Source organism: Canis lupus, chromosome 12 (assembly GCF_003254725.2).
Source record: "Canis lupus dingo isolate Sandy chromosome 12, ASM325472v2, whole genome shotgun sequence".
Lineage (NCBI taxonomy): Eukaryota > Metazoa > Chordata > Mammalia > Carnivora > Canidae > Canis > Canis lupus.
Window position 1 is genome coordinate 10,127,750 of NC_064254.1, and position 16,946 is coordinate 10,144,695.

Sequence of the window (16,946 nt, forward strand, 5' to 3'; positions counted from 1 at the left end):
AAAATCAGAGAGGGTGACAAAACATGAGAGATTCCTAACTCTGGGAAACTAACAAGGGGTAGTGGAAGGGGAGGTGGGTGGGGGAGATGGGGTGATTGGGTGACAGGCACTGAGGGGGGCACTTGACAGGATGAGCACTGGGTGTTATACTATATATTGGTAAATCAAACTCCAATAAAAAATATATATATGAAAAAAAGAAAACCTTCTTTCACTAAAAAAAAAAAAATGTAAAAGAACCAATTTGAATCTGTACTTCACACCATATACAAAAAGTAACTCAAAATGGATCAAAGGTCTAAATATGAGAGCTAAAAGTATAAAACTCTTTAGAAAACAAAGGAATAAATCTTTATGACCTTGGAGCGGGCAGTGGGTTTTGGATATAACACATAAACACAAACAACCAAAGAAAAAATAACCTTCATCAAAATTAAAAACTTTTGTGCTCCAAAATTATACCATTATCAAAGTGAAAGGAAAATCCACAGAATGGGAGCAAATACTTGCAAATTACATATCTGATAAGGATCTAGTATCCAACATAGAAAGATAAATAATCCAATTTTATAATGGGCAAATTTCTCCAAAGAAGATAAAACAAATATCCAATATGCACTATTCTAGAGTTACTTGCATTCAGTGATGTCCTGGTAAATACTTATTAACCAGCTGTCTGAAAAGTGACTAAATTTGTAGCAAGCCAACTTCTGTGGTATAAATACTCTCACGAGAATTGATTTCAAGCTCTCAACACAATGTCACTGAATGTGGAGTTGGAAAGAGATGCTTGCAGTCAACTTTCATGATCCAGTACAAGCTGGCTCCACTATATAATATATAACATATATGCATGTAAAAGGTATGTAATAATTACATGCAATTATGATAATTATAAGTATCCTATAATTATAATATATACATATATTAGGAATTATAATTCTTAATTCTGTTTTAGTTGTACAAACACTGATGCCCATTGTTGTTCATTTTCATTGAGAAGTATTAGTGCCCTATCAGGTGACATTTTATACTTGGTAGTCTTTGCCCTTGGTTCTTACGAGTAGCGTTTTGCTACTACAGGATAGTGAAATTGACTCTCCAAGTCTAGATTGTGAGCCAAGTGGGGAAAAATGAACAGGTCTGTCTATAAGCCTTTCATTTAGCTGCAGTAGGTCTGCCGACAATTGCTCAATGCATAGTTTTCTGTTCATGTTAATAAGCGGGAATCCCCACTGAACAAATTCACTTTGTACTGACTATCCAACAACAGAAATTTTAGTAATAGGAGCATCTGGGTGGCTCATGGTTGAGCATCTGCCTTTGGCATAGGTTGTGATCCTGGGGTCCTGAGATCAAATCCCGCATCAAGCTCCCAGGGAGCCTGCTTCTCCCTCTGCTTATGTCTCTGCCTCTCTGTGTCTCTCATGAATAAATAAATAAAATCTTAAAAAAAAAGAAATTCTAATAATACAATTAAAATATAACATAAATGTATAAATGAACTTCCAAAATTATTGGATATTAAGTTTGACACAACTGCAAATTGTCATCAAGATTAACTGCAAAGACCAAACAAAACAAGACAGAAAATAGAATATATAATTTTCAAATATACTTTTAGATGTTTGAACTTTACTGTCATTTTCTATTGAATCTTGATATAAAAGCATATTAATTAGATTTCCCTCTTTCATGAAGCTTTTCATGAATCTTTTTCTTACTTTTAAAAAATATTTTCTTAATCTTAAAACATGTCATATATTATCTTGTCATCCCATGTTTGAATTATACCTGTGTTGAGCATATGCTAATGTTAAGACCATTCACAAATGCTCAGTCTCTCCTCTTTCCTGACACATTATGGGGTTGCAGCCTTGTACCTTTTGAAGCAAGTATGGCCATGTGATTTGCTTTGGACAATGAATTATGAGCAAAAATATGTATCAGTTGGAATGAGGCTTTAAGAGTCAGCACAGTCAGCACAGAATTCACCACATTTCTTCTTCCTTTAGAGTGGTTATTGAAGCTTCTATCAGCCTCTATTGTGGATAATGTTCACTACAGATTTGTTTCCTTTTTCATTTTGGGTTTTAGGAAGAAGCAGCATGTTCTATATTTTGATAAGTACACATAGGTATAGATCTTGGGAACTGTATGAGGACTGTACTTATTCTTCCTAATTCTTAGCCCAAATATCTGGGCATTTATTTCAAATGGTATCTGTCCAGAGTATCCTGCCTTTTAGTATGATCTTCACACTGTACCAGCAAACTGTAAAGAGGCATTTATGTTCTACCTTCAGGAATTGATTAGGAAGAGCCTCTAATAACTATAGGGGTAATTTAATATGATAAATGAAAAGGAGAATACAGATAAGAACGAGTTTTTGAAGCTTTATCTAAAACCTTCTCAGTTATTTATTCCATTGGTTAAGTACATATATATGTGTTTGTCTGTGTGTATGTATTTTACATATATATAAATATATATTAGACCTTCGATTTAGATTCAGTCCCTAATATATACTAGTATTATTTTCTTTGACCAATCCATTTTAATTTTGAACTTCAGTTTTCTTAAAAATATTTAGATAGAAATATTAACTTTCCCAGTATCACAGTAGTCCAAAAATTTATTAATAAGTTAATAAAAATGGATAGATTATTATTAATAATCAATTCAATTATATGGAGAATTATTATAGAAACATTATGTTTTTAAAACTTTACCAAAAGGTCCAAGTAGAATGATAGCACTGGTCCACACAATTTTCAATTTTATATGGATTACAAGAACCAATTTATATAGAGACCAGTTATTTATTTGGGTGTTGATGGGGTAAGGATCCAAAAACAAAACAAAACGGAACCCTCAAGCCACAACCTGGTATAAATCTAGTCACCACTAGAGGAAGCAATTTACCTAGTTTATTTTTGGATAAGTTTCTGTGGCTTCATATGGCAACTAAGTAGAAAGTGGCATTCTAAGGGAGCCATAGTTTTTAGACTCCTTATCCTCAGACCTTAATACTCAAAAAGTTTTATCCTAGTAATATCTTTTACACTGAGATAGCTTTAACCTGGAAGATTATATATATATAAACTGGACTTTATAAGGACGAGGTTACTGTCCAGCCTAGCTGAATCTTTGTTTATACATGGTGTTCATGATTTAGGGAGTTCCCAGGGACATAAGGTTTCTCTATAAATAAGGTATAGGTCTGGTTCTGGTTAGTTGGAATCAGGGGGCTGAATGTAACAGAAAATTTTAGTAAAATAGTAGTTTAAGCAAGATATTAATTTCTTGTGTCTCATTAAAAAGTTCAGAAATTGGGGATCCCTGGGTGGTGCAGCGGTTTGGCGCCTGCCTTTGGCCCAGGGCGCGATCCTGGACACCTGGGATTGAATCCCACGTCGGGCTCCCGGTGCATGGAGCCTGCTTCTCCCTCTGCCTGTGTCTCTGCCTCTCTCTCTCTCTCTCTCTCTCTGTGTGTGTGTGTGTGTGACTATCATAAATAAATAAAAATTTAAAAAAAGAAATATTATTTTAAAAAAAAAGTTCAGAAATTTTGGAGCTGGTATGGGAGTTTTTCATCATCAAGGACTTTGATTCCTCTCTCTGCCACACCATCCCAGCCCATAGCCTCCAAATCACATCATCTTCTGAGCCAAAATGACTGCTGGAGCTCCAACCATCACATTTGTGTTCTAGACAGCCAGAAAGCTTGTTCTTATACACTTCCTTAGCTTCAGTGAGGTTTGCCTCTTCCCTGAAGCTGACCAGGCTTGCTACCCCTACCCCAGTGGCTTGATGCTTCTGTTCCATAGAGATAAGAATTTATTTCCCACTCCCTCTCTCTGGGTCCTCACCATGGAGGGAGATTCTCTGCCTTCAGTCTTTCTCATGAGTACCTGGAAAAGAGGTTGCAAGTGGATGTGAATACTTCTCTTGTGTTGGGATCCCAGGAGTCTTGTGCTATCATACTAGCCTGCACTTGATGTTTGACAGTTTGCAAAATCTTAGGTGAATTGTTCTTACTCACTCATTTGGTATTCTGCATCTCTTTCTTTCTGTGGAATACGTGGGCCAGTGCTACTCACATCTCAGGTCCACTTACAGTGGCCCTTGGGTTCTGGGCCACTTGGTTGCCTTGCAACCTCAGTTTCTTCTAGGTTCAGGGAAAGTTATGACTCTACAGCTTACCTAGCTTTTTCTTGTTGCTCAGATGGGAGCAGCACTCATTTGAGCTTTTTGCATGCTGGGTATAAGCAACTTGAGAGGCAATTGTGAAGACATACTGGCTGAAAAATTTCCAGAGCTATGAAAAGTCATTAAGCCACAAAAGAGGCCATCATCAACCAAGCAATGTAAACAAAAAGAAATCAACATCTGGGCATATTGTCAAGAAATTAAAGAACACAAAACAGAGAGGAAGCAGCCATTTATGAAGAACGTTAAATAACAGACTTCTCAGCTGGAATAACGCCAGCCAGACAGCAATGGAACAAAATCACCAAAGTGCTTAGGAAAAACAAAAATTGTATACCTAACAAAACTCCCAATAGTGAGGACTGTATTCATTAGGATTGGATTCTGCTATAAAAAAAAAAAATAGAAGAATTCCAGAGAACAGTGTTTCACCCAACTTAGAGGTTTATTCTCACCCCGTAATGAGATAGCTGTACTGCCTCCAAGATGTATGGGGACTGGGTTCCCTGAAGTTCTCAGGCCTCAGGTTTTCTCCAGGGCAATATGCTGTCATCATCAGATATAGTTCTTTTGCTCATGATCCAAGGCAACATTTGCCATTTCTAAATTCCTTTTCTTTACAGAAAATTAAGATGGAAGTAACTCTTTTATAAAACGAAAATTTTGCCCTTATGTCAGCATGCAACATATTCCATAACATACTGTTGGTCTGAGGAATCCACACTTCTGGGAGCTGTGGTTCAAAGTCTGGAGAAAGGGCAGCCCAGGTGGCTCAGCAGTTTAGTGCCACCTTCATTCCAGGGCCTGATCCTGGAGACCCGGGATCGAGTCCCATGTCAGGCTCCCTGCATGGAGCCTGCTTCTCCCTCTGCCTGTGTCTCTACCTCTCTCTCTCTCTCTCTTTCTCTCTGTGCGTGTGTGTGTGTGTCATGATGAATGAATGAATGAATGAATAAAATCTTTAAAAAATAAAAAACAAAGTCTGGAGGAATGATCTAACTTTGAATTTACATTCTGGCAGTCATGGGAGTCAGATCAGGGCCTCTTTTCTCTTTCCCTTTAGACGGTAGAGCATCTTAAAAGATATCCATAAACATGAATCCATAAACATCTCCAGACAAGCCTGGACACCCAAGATACATATTTGCTTTCCTCCCATGCATGTTTACTGGGAGACTCCTGACACATGAGGCACACAGCTCCCAGGAAGGGAAAGACACTGACCTTGTGTGCCTGGAGAAAACCACCTAGCACCTGTGGTATATTCGTCCCCCACAGACTGAGGATTCTCAGTCCTCCTCCCTAGCCCACAACATCCCCTCCTCCAGCATCTCTCTCTGTTATCACCAGTCACATAAATCCGCCAGTCACTTCTGCTGGAGTCAGCTATCGTTCTTGGTTCTTTCCCTTATCTTCCAAATCCATTTCTGCCACAGCCAGTCAATTTGATCTCAACCTAATGCTCCCGTATCCTCCTGCCACTTCCCTGGTCCCCTTTCCCATCTACAACCTTGTCATCTCTCTCCAAGGTCACTTTTGGAGGCTTCAGAAGCTGGTCTTGCTTCACATTCTGTCCTTCAATCCAGACTGCTCAACTTCCCAGATCATTTTTTTCTGAAGTGCATCTCTACTTCAATATTTGGAACTCTTTGTAATTCAATGAAGTCAATAAGAAAAAAGCTAATAACCTAGTGAAAAAATGTACAAAGAACATGAACAAGCAGATCACAGAAGAAAAAAAGCAATGTAAACAGTCTGATGACATCAAAACAGGATCAGCCTTCCTTATAACTGAAAAGATACAAAACAAAACAACACCACATATAATCTGCACCTATTAAATTGTCCAAAAAAAAACCCACCTGCAAATGTTGATAACATTTAGCATTAGCAGAGGTATGAGCACCCCTGCACTGTTGGTTGTTAGGAGTACAAGTTGGTGTAACTTCTGAAGAGGACAATTTTGACAACATTGATAGAAATGCACATACCTACCAACCCAGCAATTTTACAGCTAGAAATCTCCCCATAGATGTGCTACAGAATTACAGGGAAGTTTATTGCACTACTATTGGTAAGATCCTTTGAAAACTTTCACAATCATTAAGGAAGTGGCTGGGTGAACTGCAATAAAATGCCTTGCTGGTATTTAAAAAAAAAATGAGCCCAATCTCCATGTGTAGATAAAGATCAATCTCTAAGATCAGGCTCTGGAAAAAAAAAAAAGATGCAGGACCATATTTATTGCATAGTGTGTTTTGTGTAAAAAATGTTAAAAGAAGTATATGCTCTTATAAAGTTATAACATTTTCTGAAAGAATATATAAAAATAAGTTAACAGAGGTTGCCTTTGAGGGGAGAACCTGGAGGTTAAGGAAGGACAAGAAAGACTTTTACTTTTCATTTTATACTTCTAAACTGCTTGGAAGTTTTTGTTACCATGTGCATATATTTTTTAATCATCTTTAATTTTTTAGGTTTACAACAAAATTGAGCTAAAGGTACAGAGCTGTATACCCTTGCCCACCCCACAGAGTCTCCTGTTATCAACACCCCCACTATAGTACATGTGTTGCAATCAACCTACACTGACACATCAGTACTACCCAAAGTCCATAGTTTACAGTAGGGTTTACCCCTGGTGTTGTATATTTTATATATTTGGACAAATGTATAGTGACATGCATCTACCATTATAGTATCATACAGAATAATTTTACTGCCCTAAAAATCCTCTTTCCTCACCTAACTCCTAACAATCACTGATCTTTTTTACTGTCCTCATAGTTTTATCTTTTCCAGAATGTTATGTAGTTGGAATCACACATTACACAGCATTTCCAGATTGGCTTCTGACATATGCACTTAAGTTTTCTCCATGTTTTTTCATGGCTTGATAACTTACTTCTTTTTAGTGATGAATAATATTTAATTGTCTGTATGTACCACAGTTTATTTATCCATTCACTTACTGAAAGATATCATGGTTGCTTCCAAGTTTTGGCAATTATAAATAAAGCTGTTATAAATATCTACTTGCCAGCTTTTTAAAAAATGTTTGTTTATTGATTTATTTGAGGGTTGGGGAGAGGGGCAGAGGGAGAAAGAGAATCTCCTAGCGGACTCCTCTCTGAGTGTGAAGCCCACCACAGGGCTTGATCTCATGGCCCTGAGATCATGACCAGAACCAAAACCAAGAATTGGACCCTTAACCAACTGAGCCATTCAGATGCCCCTCCATGTGCAGCCTTTTGTATGGACATAGGTTTTCAATTCCCTATCAGGGAATACCAGGGAGTATGATTACTGAATTCTATGGTAAAAGTATGTTTAGATTTATAAGCCACTAGTCTTTCAAAGTGGCTGTACCATTTTGCATTCCCACCAGCAGTGAATGAATTCCTGCTGCTCCATATCCACCCAACAGTTGGTCTTGTCAGTGTTCTGGATTTGGAGCATTCTAATAGATATATAGTAGAATCTCATTGTTTTAATTTGCAATTCTCTCATGATATGTGGTGTGGAGCATCTTTTTGTATGTTTATTTGCCATCTGTACATCTTCTTTGAGGAGATGCCTGTTCAGGTTTTTTGTTAATTTTTAAATTGAGTTGTTCATTTTCTTATTTTGGTTTTTCAGAGTTATTTGTATGTTTTGTATAATAGCCCTTTACCAGATTTATCTTTTGCAAATATTTTCTTATAGTTTGTGACTTGTCCTTTCATTCTCTTGACAGTGTCTTTCACAGAGGAAAAGACTGGTTTGTTGTTGTTGTTGTTGTTGTTGTTGTTGTTGTTGTCGTTGCTAAAAGTAGACTCTACACCCAGTCTGGGCCTCAAACTCACAACCCCAAGATCAAGAGTCACATGCTTTACTGACTGAGCCAGCCAGGTACCCATAAGCTTTTAATTTTAATGAAGTCCAGTTTATCAATTATTTTTTCATGGATCATGTCTTTGACATGATCACAGCGGTGCCTGGGTGGCCCAGTCAGTTAAGAGTCTGTCTTCAGCTCAGGTCATGATCCCAGGGTCCTGGGATGGACCACTGCATTCAGATCCCTGCTCTGTGGGGAGCCTGCTTCTCCCTCTCTCCCTCTCCCTGCTTGTACTCTTTTTCTCTCTTTCAAATAAATAAGTAAAATATTTTTTAAAAGAAAGGAAGGAAGAAGGAAGGAAGGAAGGAAGGAAGGAAGGAAGGAAGGAAGGAAGGAAGGAAGGAAGAAAAGAAAAAAGTAAGTCATCACAATACCCAAGGTTATCTTCTAGGAGTTTTCTAATTTTATGTTTTAACATTTAGGTGTATGATTCATTTTGAGTTAATTTTTGTGAAAGGTTTAATGTCTGTGTCTAAATTCATCTTTTTCATGTGAATATCTGCCATAATTTGATGAAAAGAGTATCTTTGGGCAGCCCTGGTGGCTCAGCGGTTTAGTGCCGCCTTTGGCCCCGGGCATGATCCTGGAGACCCAGGATCGAGTCCCACGTTGGGCTCCCTGCATGGAGCCTGCTCCTCTCTCTGCCTGTGTCTCTGCCCCCTCTCTCTCTCTCTCTCTCTCTCATGAATAAATAAAATCTTAAAAAAAGAAAAGAGAATCTTTTCTTCATTGTATTGCTGTTGTTTCTTTGTTAAAGATCAGTTGACTATATTTACATGAGTTTGTTTCTAAGCTCTCTATTCTGCTTAATTGATCTACTTATCTATTCTTTCACTAATACCACATTGTCTTGATTACTGTAGCTTTTTGCAGCAAGTATTAATTTTGGGGAGTCTCAGCATTCTAATTTTGTTCTTCTCATTCAATATCACATTGGCTATTTTGGGTCTTTTAACTCTCCGTATAAACTTTAGAATCATTTTGCCAATATCCACAGAATAACTTGCTAGGATTTTTATTCAGATTGCATTGATTCTGTAGATCAGCTGTAAAGAACTGTTATTTTGACAATATTGAATCTTGCTATACACAAACATGGAATATCTCTCCATTTATTTAGCTCTTCTCTGTTTTTTTAATTGGAGTTTTATAGTTTTTATCATATAGATTGTATACATACTTTGTTAAATTTATACCTACATATTCCATTTTTGGGGTGATAATATAAATAGTATTGTATTTTTAGTTTCAAATTCTGCTTGTTCATCACTAATATATAGAAAAGTAATTAACTTTTGTATGTTAACTATATAATCTGCAACTTTGTTGTAATTGCTTACTAGTTCTTTGAGGGTTTGTTTTTGTTGTTGTTGTTACTGATTCTTTCAGATTTCCTACATAGATGATTGTGTCATCTGCAAATAAAAAGTTTTTTTTCTTCCTTCTCAATCTATATACCTCTTATTTCCTTTTCTTATCTTATCGCATTAACAGGGACTTCCAGTACAATGTTGGAAAGCAGTAGTTGGAGTGGACATCCTTGCCTTTTCTGATCTTAGTGAAAAAAATTTTCACTTCTCATCATTAAGTATGATGTTAGCCATAGAGTTTTCTTTTTAATGTTCTTTATCAAGTTAAATAAGTTCCCTTCTATTCCTAGTCGACTGAAATTTTTCATAAATGGGTGTTGAATTTTGTTAAATGCTTTTTCTGCATTTATTGATCTGATCATGTGGTTTTTCTTCTTTAGCCTATTGATGTAATAAATTACATTAAGTGATTTTCAAGTGTTAAAACCAGCCTTTCATACCTGGAGTAAATCTATCTGGTTATGGTGTCCAGTTATTTTTGTATATTGTTGAATAGGATTTGATAATATTTTGTTGGAGATCATTTCATTCGTGTTCATGAAATATATTGGTCTATAGTTTTCTTTTCTTGTGATGTCTTTGATTTTAGTATAAGAGTAATTTTGGCCTCACAGAATGAGTAGGAAGTAGGCCCTGTGATTTTATCTTCTGGAAGAGATTGTAGAGAATTGGTATAATTTCATCCTTAAAAATTTGGTAGAATTCACCATTGAATCCACCTTGGCCTGGAGCTTTCTGTTTTGGAAGGTTATGAATTATCAATTCAATTGCTTTATGAGGTATAGGCTTATTCAAATTGTCTATTCTTCTTGTGTGAGTTTTGGAAGATTGGGTCTTTCAAGGAATTGGTCCATTTCACCTAGGTTATCAAATTTGTAGGCATGGGGAAGATTTGTCAAAGTATGGGGTAACAGAATGATGGACATTAAGGAGGGCATGTAATGTAATGAGCACTGATTGTTATATGCAACTGATGAATAACTGAACTCTACCTCTGAAATTAATGATACAGTATATGTTAATTAACTGAATTTAAGTAAAATAAAAATTTTAAAAATTGTAGGCATGAAATTGTTCATAGCATGAAATTGTTCATAGCATGAAATTGTTCATAGCATTCCTTTATTATCATTTTGATGTCTGTGAAATCTGTAGTGATTCCCTTAACTCATATCTGCTCTTAGTAATTTCTATATTCTCTTTTTTCTCTTAGTAACCCTGGCCAGAGGCTAATCAATTTTATTAATCTTCTCAAAGAATCAGCTTTTGGTTTTGACTATTTTCTCTATTGATTTGTTTTCAATTTCACTGATTTCTGCTCTAGTTCTTATTATTTCATTTTGTCTCCTTACATAGGGTTTAATTTGCTCTTCTCTTTCTAACTTCCTAAAGTGGAAATTTAGATTATTGGTTTTAGATCTTTCATTTTTAATATATGCAACCAATGCTATAAATTTCCCTATAAGCACTGCTTTCACTGAATCCTACAAATTTTGATAAGGCATGTTTTCATTTAGTTCAAAATATTTTTTTAAATTCTCTTGAGAGTTCTTCTTTAACTCACATATTATTTAGAAGTGTGTTGTTTGATCTCCATGTATTTAGGGGTTACCTTTCTGTTACTGATTTCCAGTATAATTTCTTTGTGGTCTCAGAACAGATATTGTATGGTTTACATATTTTTTTAATTTGATAAGGTTTTATGGCCCAGAATATGGTCTATCTTGGTAAGTGTTTTATGTAAGCTTGAGACCTTCTCATGTATCTGCTGCTGTCAAATAAAGTAGTCTATAGATGTCAATTATATTGACTGATGATGTTGTTGAGTTCAACTATGTGCTCACTGGATCTGTCCATCTCTGATAGAAGGATGTTGAAGTCTCCAACTATAATAGTGGATGTATCTATTTATCCTTGCAGTTCTAACAGTTTTTGTGTCATGTAACTTGACACTCTGTTGTTAAGTGCATAGACCTGAAGGATTATTTTGTCTTCTTGGAGAACTGACCCTTTCATCATTATATAATGTCCTTCTTTATCCCTAATAACTATCCTTGCTTTGAAGCCTGCTCTATCTGAAATTAGTATAGGTAATCCTGCTTTGTTTTAGTTAGTGTCATTATTGTTTCAAATATATTCTTCATTTTCTTCTCTCTTCTTCCCCTGGTATTTCTTTTTACACATGCCACTCATTCTGTAGTTATCCCATGATTTTTGGATACTTGGTTCTGGTTTTTTGTTTCAGTCCTTTTTCTCTTTGATTTTTCAGTTTTGGAAGTTTCAATTGACATATCCTCAAACTCAGAGATTCTTTCCTCAGCAATGTTCAGTCTACTAAGGAGTCCATCAAAGGTATTCTTCATTTCCATTACAGAGTTTTTTATTTCTAGCAATTCTTTTTTATTCTTTCTTAGGATTTCCACTTCTCTGCTTACATTTTCCACTTTCTTGAATTTTGTCTACTTTTTCATTATAGCACTTAGTACATTCATGACAGTTTTTTAAACTCCTGACCTGATAATTCCACCATTCCTGCCGTATCTAAGTCTAGTTCTTGCTGATCCTTGCTCAGTCTCTTCAAACTGTGTGTTTTTGCTTTTTAGTATGCCTTGTAATCTTTTTTTGATAGCTAGACATGAAGCATTGAGTACAAGTATTGTGGTAAACAGGACTTTAGTAACATGGTGTTAAAGTGTAAGGGGAGTACAAGACTGATAAGAACTCAGTCTTTGAGTGCACTAGTGCCCCTGAACTGTGGACTTCAAGTGTGATTTTTGCTCTCCTTCTTAGGTGGAACAGGATGACTAAACGGGACTACAGTTGGATATTTCCCTTTTTGCACATAGGAGGCTAAATCACACAAGAGTTGAGTATTTTCCTTCTCCCAGATTAGTTGGACTCTGATAAAACTCTAATAGGCTCTGATAAAATGGTTTCTCTTGAGAACAAAACTCAAGGAAAAACAGAACGCTCTGGTATTTTTAAAAATAATTCTTCTTCCCCTGCTAGGAGCACAAGGGGATTTTTCTCCAATATTCACTGCAAGAACCTGGTACAGATCCTGAAGGTAAAACTCACAAAAGTGTGGGACCTCCCTATTAATGAGCCCCCATGTTTTACTGCTTAGATTTGTCCACACTGAGCCTCTAGCAATTCATCAATGCCAGTTCAGGTTTTCCTACCCTAGTATTGGTCCCAAAAGAAGTTTCTCTCTTGGGTTTTTGCTCCAGTAAACTGTGATTCTTGTATCTGCCTGTATGTCTCTCGAATTTGGGCATAGCATTCACTCTGGGACCTCACTTCTCTCATAGATCTACAAAGAATTGTTAATTTTTCGGTTTGTTCAAGAATTTTACTTGTTGTTAGGATGCATCACAACTTCTAAGCTCCTTATATGCCAGCCTGAATACCAGAAGTCCTATTATTTTTCTAAGTGCATTTAATTTTAAACAAGCGCCCATAATGCCTCACTGCTTCCAGAATCAATTTCTATCTCTTTGGCATGGCTTTCTTTCTCTACATAGTCACCCAACCCACTATTCGACTTTATCACTTTTTGTTCTTTTATGAAAATGACATACAATCCACAAAAGAGTAAAAACATATAAAGACTTGGAGAATGTTCTATCCATTCTGGTCTTGCAATCTCAGCATGCTCAGGTCAGCCATGCATGTCCCATTGTGTGATTCACCCCCACATGCATAGGAAAAGCAAAGAATATAGTAGTAATATATGTACCTGGAAAAAGCCGTGTGAGTGTGTGTACACATGAATGTGCATATTTATTTAGACCATAAGTATGTGTACGCATCTGTGTACAGTGTGTGTGTGTGTGTGTGCATGCATGAATGGGTATGTGGTATACATGTGAGGGTGTTTGTACATTCTTACTTTCAATGCCTTGAACATAACACTGCTTGAAGTCCACAGGGAGTGGGTTGAGTTTCTGGGGCTTTTCTGTAAAATTGAGAGAATGAAGACATGAGAATAGGATGTATAAGAGCTGCCAGAGAACATGCGTTTGGTCCTGAGTCAGGTGGTAACATCCAGGAGTCTGATTGACTGACAGGGAAAGCTGACAGAGGAACTGTCAGTGATCGTGAGCTCTCCTGGAGTTTGGACCATGCTCTCTGGTCACTGGGAAGATGGATCCTTGAGAGGACCAACACTGTCTTCCAGCCTTGGCCTCCACTTTGGTGAGTGTCCCACCGGGTCAGGCCATCTTCACAAGATGAAGTGTGAGTGTCCCAAGCCACATTTGAAGACGCTTGGGCATTCCTTTTCCCAGGTACCTCTAGTCCCAAGAGGGGTGTGAGAACACCTTGGAGTCACATGGCTTCTGGGAGAGACTACCCCAGATAACAGAGCAGTTTATTTTTTTTAAAAGATTTGTTTATTTGTTTATGATAGACATAGAGAGAGAGAAAGAGAGAAGGGCAGAGACACAGGAGGAGGGAGAAGCAGGCTCCATGCCAGGAGCCCTTTGTGGGACTCGATCCCGGGACTCCAGGATCGTGCCCTGGGCCAAAGGCAGACGCTAAACCACTGAGCCACCCAGGGATCCCCAACAGAGCAGTTTAGCTAAAGGTTTTCTTCTTTTTCTTTCTTTTCTTTTCTTTTCTTTTCTTTTTTTTCTTTTCTTTTCTTTTCTTTTCCTTTCTTTTCTTTTCTCTCTCTCTCTCTCTCTCTCTCTCAGAGAGCATGAACAAGGGTAAAGAGAGGTATGAGAAGGAGAGGAAGAAGCAGACTTCCCACTGAGCAGGGAGCCGAACATGGGGCTCAATCCCAGGACCCTGGAATCATGACCTGAGCCAAAGGCAGAGGCTTAACCAACTGAGCCACACAGACTCCCCAGTATAGCTAATGTTGACCTCCTACTCCCTTCAAGATCAGTTTGCTTATTGAGAAGTGTTCCTGAGAAACATTTATTAAAGAGAGTATGAATGTAGCTCTTCTAAAGATTTTTGCAAATATTTGGGTTCTGCTTCTGTTGGGTATAACTTTAAATAGTTCACAAGTAAATTTTGCTTGATTAATTTTTACTATTTTCCTAATTATACTAAGTCTTATCCATTTTTCAGTATATCATATGCAAGTTATCAGACTTAACTCTTTTGAGTGTTCTAGCCTTTTTTCTGGGTTAAAACGTTATTTTCTGTATGATACATCTGTATTAAAAATAAGTGAATGAAATGGGAGAAGAGTCATATAGAGTCATACACACTTCTACTGAATTTTAGTTTTCATGGCATTTAAATCACAAAGTCCTATTCCTATATAGAGCCCCACCATCTAGGTTTCTGGTTCAATTCTGCCCTTCATGAGCCATCTGAATTAAGTAGCAAAACTTCTACAAGTCTTGGATTTTTCATCTCCAAAGTGTTTAAAATCAGTGACTCCCTCACTAGGTATTTCTAAGGATTATATGAATTAATCTTTTGAAAGGACTTAAAGCAGAGTTTGGTATACACTATTCAATAAATTCCAGATACAGAAATACTCACTACCTACGGTTTATGTCAAGCACTGTTCTAGGGCTGGGGATACCAGAATAAAAAAGATGAACAAAATCCCTGTGCTCAGAGAGCTTACATTGGAGGGATGGAGGCAAACAAATAAATAGACCAAGTGTCACACGGTGACAAGTGCTAGGGAGGAAAAAGATAAGGATGGTGGAGATAGGGAAGGTGGTATACTGGTTTTATATTGTTATCAACTCAGGTAAGCTAGAATTGTATTTCTCCAAATTCATTTACCTCATGGCTCCAGGTTACAATTCACCATGAGAGCAACCTACACAAGATTTGGAAGCAGAACTGAAGCCACAGGCATGGTACCCCTGAAGGCTGGTGCTGGTGCCACTGCAGCCCAGGTGCCTTGTTGCTAGACTCACCTGTTTGGTGTGGGGCAGCTCCTGGTCCATAGCTCCTGTGACTCAGTCTCCAGAGTCCTGGGCCAAAAGTCACGGCTCATCCTGCAGTCCACCCTCACAGCTGAGGTTGGAGAGCACTGAGAGGCAATAGCAGGCTCCACCTTGCCCTCTGGCTCTCCATTTTCCTCATTCTCCCTTCCTTCAAATCCAATCCTTTCTTTCAGTCATCAGCCCCACTGACTTACAGTAACTTTAGGCCCAGGCCCAGCTGTCAAGTCCACCTGACAGATTTATTCCCCAGATTTCACCAATGTGTAGGGTCTGCACCCTATAATTCCCATAATCCTGAATGATTTGTGATCCACTTTCCCAAACACACCCTGACTGATCGGAAGGTGACATCTATCTGGGAGTAGTGAGCTGCTGTTTCCTACAGGGGAATGAGAAGGCTTCACTGATAGGGAGACATTTAAGCAAAAGCATAAAAGAAGGGAAGGAACAAGGCATCTAGTGCTCTGGAGGAAGAACACTCAAGCAGAGGGATAAAACATACACAGATCTGGAGGTGAGAGTATGGTCAGTAAACAGCAAGGAGTTGAGTATAGTCAGAGGAAAGTTAGAAAAGAAGAGTCTTAGGGGTGGGGGTCCGGGAGAGGGATGAACTGGATCTCAGGGCACCGTATGGACCATTTTATGAATTTGTCTTTTACTGTGGGGAGGGAAGCCATTGAAAGGTTTGGAGCCTATCTACAGATTTAAAGGGTTATTCCTATTATATGGACAATGCACTGTAGGGAAGCAAGGATAGATGCAGAGAAGTTAGCTGGGAAGCTATTGCAAAAATCTGCGTGAGAAATGATGGGGGGCCTAGTAGAGATGGTGATAACTGACCAGATAAACTTGATAGGGAGAAACTATGGGGTTTGCTCATGGATTAGCCATGAGAGAATAAGAGAAAGGTGTAGGATAGCTCCATTAATTGGCTTGATTTTTAACTCTATCTTTTTCCTAGAAGGATACTAGTTAGAAAAGTTCTAGAAGCAAATTATATGAAATATGTATTTAAGCTGGTAATAAAATAGAACACTTTTAGCATGACCTGATAGCAGAAACCATACAAGAAAGACTGAAAAATCTGACAATATAAAAAATTATAACATAAAATAAAACAACACAAAGTAAAAAGACAAACTAAGAAAAAAGATCTATATATGAACATATATTCAAAACATTGTTGCATGTAATATGTAAGAAGTCTTTGAAATCAACCAGAAAGTTATTTATAATCCTATCTATAGAAGAGGGATGTAAAATGTCAGTGATAAATTCATGAAAGAAGAAACACAAATGGACAAAAAGGAAATGTGAAATTGTTCAACATAGCTAACAACCAAAGAAATGCAAATTAAAATGACTAGGGGATATATTTATTTTACCACCAGATTGACAAAAAAAAGGAATGACAGACACTGTGAGGACACTGAAGGAAAGGCCACTCTCGTTGGTTCCTGGGATGGGAGTGGAGGTGGGGAATGTAACTGGCACTATCTTTCGGCAAACACCAAACAGTAAGAAGGAAGGAAATGACAAAGGTAAAGGCAGAGAGGTAGAGCT